General features: G+C 44.0%; 1 pseudogene; it reads right to left on the bottom strand.

The window, feature by feature from the left end:
- Positions 1–5,650: 5,650 nt before the first annotated feature.
- LOC113938137 lies at positions 5,651–6,620 on the bottom strand (annotated as a pseudogene).
- Between the last annotated feature and the right edge of the window lie 230 nt (positions 6,621–6,850).

Below are 6,850 nucleotides of genomic sequence, written 5' to 3'. Positions count from 1 at the left end.
GGGGCTCAGCCAAAACTTGCACTGATTTACTTGCACTGATAAGACTTTCATTTCCTTGTATTTCTCATGATGTGATTCCTGGCTCTTTGCTTTACATTTCTCCTCATCTGTCCCCATGAGGGGTTCACCAGCTCCCCTTACCTTCCTGGGCTTGTTCTCAAATTTCCCTTTTGTCTGTCTGACCAATTCTGGGTAAAGGCACTGCCCTTCTTGTTTGGAGCCCAGAGCCTCTGTGCACATAAGTTCTTATGATAGGTCCTGCCATGTCTCCTGTCATGGAGTCCCTGCATGGTGACCTGACTTGTACCCCTGCACCCTCCAGGTCCTGGAAACCAGTTCTGCTTCTTCAGGATCAGATATTAGACCTGCCAGATATTAGAGCCCTGACTTTGAACCCAAGTCTAAGCCTTTCTGGTGCCAACCACTTCTAAATCTCACCACTTCCCCATCCTTCCTGGTGGGAGTGCCCACAGAATGGTTGTCATCTCTGCTATGTCACTCTGGGTCCCTAGCTTTCAGATCCTTTTATGAAACTCAGCATACTGTTGACCTACCCTGACAACAAGGTGCAGGGAGATACTTCCTACTTGAGTAGAAGCTTTTCAGGTGACTCAGTTCCACCCCTCAGATCCAAGAGATGAGGGTAACTAACTCAGGAACGCTGCTACCCAGAAGCTAGATTAAGTTGAAGAGTGGATTTTCTTAGGTGAAGAGGCTTTCTCAATGGCATCAGCTTCTTATCCCCAGCTTTCTTGAAGTATAATTGACAGATAAAACTATATATATTGAAAGTATGTAATGTGATGATTTGATACATGTATACATTGTGAAGTGATTACCACAATCAAATTAATTAACATACCTGTCACATCATATAGTTATCTTTTTTTGTGGTGAGAACACTTAAAATCTATTCTCTTAGCCAATTTCTAGTATACATTGTTATTACTGTGGTCACTATGCTGTAAATTAGATCCCCAGAATATATGCATCTCGTTACTGAAGTTTTGTACTCTTTGACCAACATCTCCCCATTTCCTCCACTTCCCAGCTTCTGGAAACCACCATTCTACTCTCTATTTTAATCAGTTCAACTTTTTTTTCTTTTTGTCTTCCACATGTAAGTGATACTGTTCAGTATTTGTCTTTGTTTGGCTTAACATTAGCTTCTGATTCAGAAGCAAAGACAGATCTCCCTCCATCACAGGCAGGTCATTCAGGAAGGCAAGACCAAATTACAAAGATGGCCTCACAACCTCTGATGATTGTACTGTCAAAATATCCTCATCACCATCATGAAGTTTCATAGTCAACTGTGAAACATGTGCCCCTTCCTAAATAGAAAAATGAAACCCAGATTATCCAGGGAGAATATCCATCATGTGTGGGGTAACTGGATCACATAGCTCCGATCTTGTCCTCTCAAATGTGACCTTCTTCTTGAAGATTTCTTACTCATGTTCTGGCCTGAGTAGAGACACAGCTCTTCCCCTTAATAGTATAATAGGAAAAGTCTGACTCTTAATAGAACTTCCCTAAAGTCTTCTGGATTGCAGAATGGAAATATACACTGAAATTAACCACAAATTAGATAATCTGGCTATAAAGTGCAGAGTTTTCTTGTTTTGTTTTGTTTGATTCTTGGGATGCTCTGCAGGGGATGTATTCCTCCTTAGGCCCCAGCTTTCTGATGTATCAAACCCTGGGTGGATGTTGAGAAGTCCGCAGATGAATTTCAGCAAGGTCCATCAATACTTTGAAATTGCAATTGAATGTTTGTGTGCCTGTGCATTTTTCTGGGAATAGAATCCACAACTTTCATGAGATTCTTAAAGATGCGTTTATATCTCTAAATGGTAGGTACCATCTTAGCCCCTATAACTGAGTCCCACACATCTGGATGTCTACTCAACGTTAAGAGATTAAAAGCAGGAGACAATGGGTAGATCCTCTCTTTCCAGTTTTCTTCCTTGGGTGATTGGCCCCAAGAATGACCATCTCTTTCAAGGGGGACCAAACCACACTGCTAACCAGTTCAAAACACAACTCAAATAGAAACAATACCCTAACATTTGGGATCATGTTTATTATAGAGCCAGCCTCTGGCTCTCAACAAGGTCCCATACAAACCAAAGTTTCTCATTTTATGCCTGTAAAAACAGGAAACAGTTGTTTAAAGACCTCACATCTTTTTCTTCCAATTTCAATTGAATTGGGTTTTTAGAATGTTTAGTAAATTTTGTTTTTATAGAGACCCAGTGGGGAGAGCTTTAACTTTAATCTGTTTTATGTTCTCAAAAGGTTAGAACAATTAATACTGTGGAAACAGTACCACATATAGTCCCAGGGATAGCTATGAATATAAAATGATACATTAGTTTAATTCCTCCAATGAATGGTTTATTGTCTCTGTCAGCAAATGTGGCTTCATGGATAATTGGCAAAGTCACACAGATACTTTTCCAAAGAATCCACATTGGGCTAGTAGGAGCTCCGTGTCAAAGTCACTGGTTCTGACGTGATTGATCAAATGTTGATAGTGAGTGATAGAGTCCTTGCAAACTAAAATAACAGTTTTGAGTTCCCATGGGAAGAATGCTACCCTTGGGATGGAGAGGCCAGAGTTATGGTGCTGCACTAGGTACCAAAAAAGTATGTAAACTTAGGTGAGTTACCTGGTCTGGCTGGATGCTCACCTGGGTTCTCATCTGTAGAATGAGGCTTTCTGAGATCCAGTGCAGCTCTGACCTCCATGAGTCTATTGACTGTACAAGTTTGAGTGGCTCTGAAAGGCTTTGGAGGCAACACATGGTGTTAAGTATGGGCAAAAGGAACCAGGGACAGGGCACCAGTACTGTGGGTTGGGGTGGTGCTAAAACAAGTTTCAGTGGTTGAATTGAAAAATATTGGGACAATGATAATCTTATTTCACTCTCTGGGATGTTCAAGTGGACAGTCAGTCCAAAATTTATCCAATAATTGTATAATTTCCCACCTATCTTTGGCTTCATGAAGGCAAGCAAATTTGAACTGATTTCCAGAAATAAGAAGGAAGCATAAGCACAGTTGTTTATTAGGGCCAGATTTTCACTTCCACTGTCATCTGTTTGCCCCAGTGCACTCTCTCCTTTACTCATGGTAGTGATCTGAAATAACATTTATATGCTGGACAACTATGGACATAGACTTCTATTTCCCAAGAAGACACAGATTCACTCAGAGTCTGCCTTAGAGACAAGGCACAGGGTCCCAAGCTAGGAAAATATTGCTAAATAGCTCTACACTGGGACCTGAGTAATGGACATGCAGAGTGGTCTTCACTTGAAGAATTAGTCAGCATTTTAAGCAGCTTCCACATAGTCCTGTCAGTGATATGCATGCTTCTCTCAGTTCTCACTTGATAATTTATGTTTGCAAAACCTGTGGTGATTTGGCAAAAGCTGGGTGTCCCCAACTGCAATGCCTACTAGCAAACTCAGGTTTGGATTTCAGAAATGTTTTTCATAGTTGAAATTTACAGTGATGCCATTAAGACTGACAATCAACAGAAGGCACCATTTATGAGTATTTTCCAATGGGGCGAAGGAGAGCCAAGTACAGGGCCATAAAGAGACATCCAGATGAAAATAAATCTCAATCATTTTATTCCTCATGTATTGAATGTTCTGCTGAGGCCCAGCCAGTGACCTAGAAATTCATGGCCAGAAAGGTGATATTTCAAAATGTTTCTGAGTAAAAGAATTTTCAGTATATACTACTGTCAAATACAAGTTTTCTGCTAAGCTTGACACAAATGCAAATCAGATACAGAAAGCCTATCCTAACTGAGTTTAAATGGAAGATGAATTTATAAATAATCAGGACATGTAGTGATAGGGGTAGGGGTATTTGAGGAGATGTGAAGAGCTGGAGCCATGATACAGTCGCAGAAGTTGCCAGAATTTCCACAGGATATTGCACAGGAAACTGTAAGCTCAGCTTGGTTGGACACCAGGTTGGAAGGGTAGATTGGACTCAGGACCTGTTCATGATGTTTCTGTTGTCATAAGCTGGGACAACTTTAACCTTTTTAAAGCTAACATGGTGGCCTATTGTCTCAATGAGAGCTTCGGGGCTGTTGGAGGCCCCCAGTGGTCAGGAGGTTCCTAGGAGGCCATATCCCAGCTGGACTGTCTTTTGAAACTTTTGAGATACCGCTGAACCTCCTATATAAAAAAAGCTCTAGAAACCATTCTGAACACCTATGAACTCAACAGGAGATCAAAGAAAAGAAAAGCAGCAACTCTCTGAACAGAAAAGAGACCACTTTCTGGAAGTTAGGACATGTGGAGAAGTGAATCTGAGGCAATATTCGGGAAGATAGCGGGGAGTCTCCATCAGCCGGCTACTGGCAAATGATAGAGCAGTGGAGCACCAAATCAGAACTTATAGAAGCCGGCTCCGCTGAGGGACGTCGCTCCAGTGGCTAAGTGGGGGGTGGAACCCTCGCTGGGACAGTGTGGTCTCAGGACCCTCAGGGTCACAGAAAGACTGGGGGTGTCTGAGTGTGGCAGAGCTCCCAGGTATTGGAGCTGGGAAGCGGGAGCTGAGGAGTGGGCTCTCAGCTCAGGGTTACAATAAACTGTGATCTGTGGCGCAGTCAGGCCACTGCTCCTCCAGCAGGGACCCAACAAGTGGCAGATCTGGAGAGACTCCCCTTCCTCCCCCGGGAGGAGCAGCACAGGGGCGCACTGCAGGAATCTGCTGGGTTTGGAGACTTCAAATGGGGTCATATGCCAGAGATCAAAATGCTCAGTCACAGGCTGGGTGAGCACAGAGTGTGGCTGGAGACGGGGAGATGGGAGTGATTGACTGCTTTTCTCTGGGGGCTCACTGAGGAGTGGGGCCCCAAGATCTCAGCTCCTCTGAGGTGGAGATTGGGAGGCCACCATTTTCATTCTTGTCCTCCAAAGCTATGTGGAAAGCTTGCAGGGAACAAAAGCTCCCGAGAGCAAACCCGAGCAGAGTACTTAGCCGGGCCCACGCAAGGGTGGGGCAATTCCGCCTCCAGCAAAGACATTAGAGAACCACCGCAACAGGCCCCTCCCCCAGAAGATCAGCAAGAACAGCCAGCCAAGACCAAGTTTACTGATCCATGAGAATGGCAGAATGCCAGCACTAGGGGAATACAGCACATAGAAGTCATGGCTTCCCCCTCTCCCCCGATTCTTTAGTCTTTCAAAGTTAATTTTTTTTTAATTATTTAAGACCTTTATTAATGGGTGCTTGCCGTTTGTTGATTTTTTTGAAAAAATCAAGTTGTAAACTTTTTATTACAAATTAAAAATGAGGTTCTTAAAAATCTCAACTTGACCAGATATGAAACAATTTAAAAACCTTTAAAGGTGTATTGAGAAAAACCAGTTGTTTTTTTTTTTTTTTTAAACACGTTTGTCATTACCAAAAAGAGACGTCTTTAGGTAAAAATAATAAAAACCCCATGCTGCATAGATAATGCAGATGGTTCTATTTATCTGGTCAGTGGGCAAAAAGCAAGCACTTAAGGTCTTCAGCTCCAATCTTTTTTTCATTTCTTATTGCTGGAATTTCATCTTCATTTCTTCGTGTTGGATGACTAAACCGGATGATGGTAGAGTTGGTAAGCCGGCATTTACTCAGCCCGGCCCTGCTCAGCCTCGGGAGCAGTGGAATTCTCAGCTGGTGGAACGGCTGCTTTTGTCTCTTTGCCATCTTGTGGTTTAGGGTTTTCTGGGCGTCTGCCTCGATAATTGAAGTTGCGGTGGTACCGACGTTGAGGTAGCTGCTAACCTTGGGTCTCATCTCCTTGATTTTCCTTATCTTCCTCATTGCCATCCTCTCTAGGCTGTCTTTGGCGAAGAGGACCCTGCGCAATCGTGGTCTATAACCCTGATACATATTCTGTCTCACTGGTCTACCTTGTTCTCCTGCACCCTAGTTGTCAGCACCTTCCATCACTTCTCCCTGCACAGGAGGGTTGGAATACTGTGGTCCACGCCCATAGGGTCTCCGCATGTAGTAAGGTGGGAATCTTCACCTGCGGTAGGGCTGGCGCTGTTGGGCCTGGCCTTTGGGAGCACTTTCCGATCCCTCGATCTTTTCCCCACTCTCACTCTTCTGGTAATTCTGCTGGTAATTGTGTGGAGGACCCCTGCGACGTGGATAGTGTCTATAATGGTTACGGTCTGCTGCATATTTACTGCCTTGCACTGGAACTCCACCAGGGCCTGTCACATTTGCTGCCTCCATACCCTTTTCTCCTTCAACAACATCAAACTCCACAGTCTCTCCATCTCCTACACTGCTAAGGTACTTCCTGGGGTTATTCTATATGGCGGTCTGGTGTACAAATACATCTTCCTTGGTGTCATTCCTGTTGACGAAACCATATCCGTTTCTTACATTGAACCATTTTACTGTTCCCAAAACCTTTGTTGCCATGATCTTGTCCCCGGAGGCAGAAGCCGGCAATGTGAGGCTGCCCGGGCCGCCGCTTCCTGTGCTGCTGCCGGTGGTGCTGGGCTTGGTGTCTGCAGCGCTGAGGGCGTGGGCGGTGGGCGGGGAGCAGAGTGTGGCTGCTGGGTCTCAGCCTCGCTGCTCATGGTTGTAGTGATGGTGACTGGGGCCGGCTGCGGCAGCTGCGGCTCCTCCCGGGGTGTGATGGTTACCAGGGTTCTCTGGAGTCAGCTCTCTGTTCCTGCTACCGATCGAACTCTTGAAGTTAAATTTTTAATTTTGTTTTTTCTTTTTCTTTTTTTTCTTTTTCTTTTTCCCTTTTACAACCAACATCTTATCAATCCCTTTTTAAAAAATCTTTTTTATTTTTCATTTT

This window comes from Zalophus californianus, chromosome 8 (genome assembly GCF_009762305.2).
Source record: "Zalophus californianus isolate mZalCal1 chromosome 8, mZalCal1.pri.v2, whole genome shotgun sequence".
In the NCBI taxonomy this organism is placed as follows: Eukaryota; Metazoa; Chordata; class Mammalia; order Carnivora; family Otariidae; genus Zalophus; species Zalophus californianus.
This window is presented reverse-complemented; position numbering and strand designations above follow the sequence as displayed.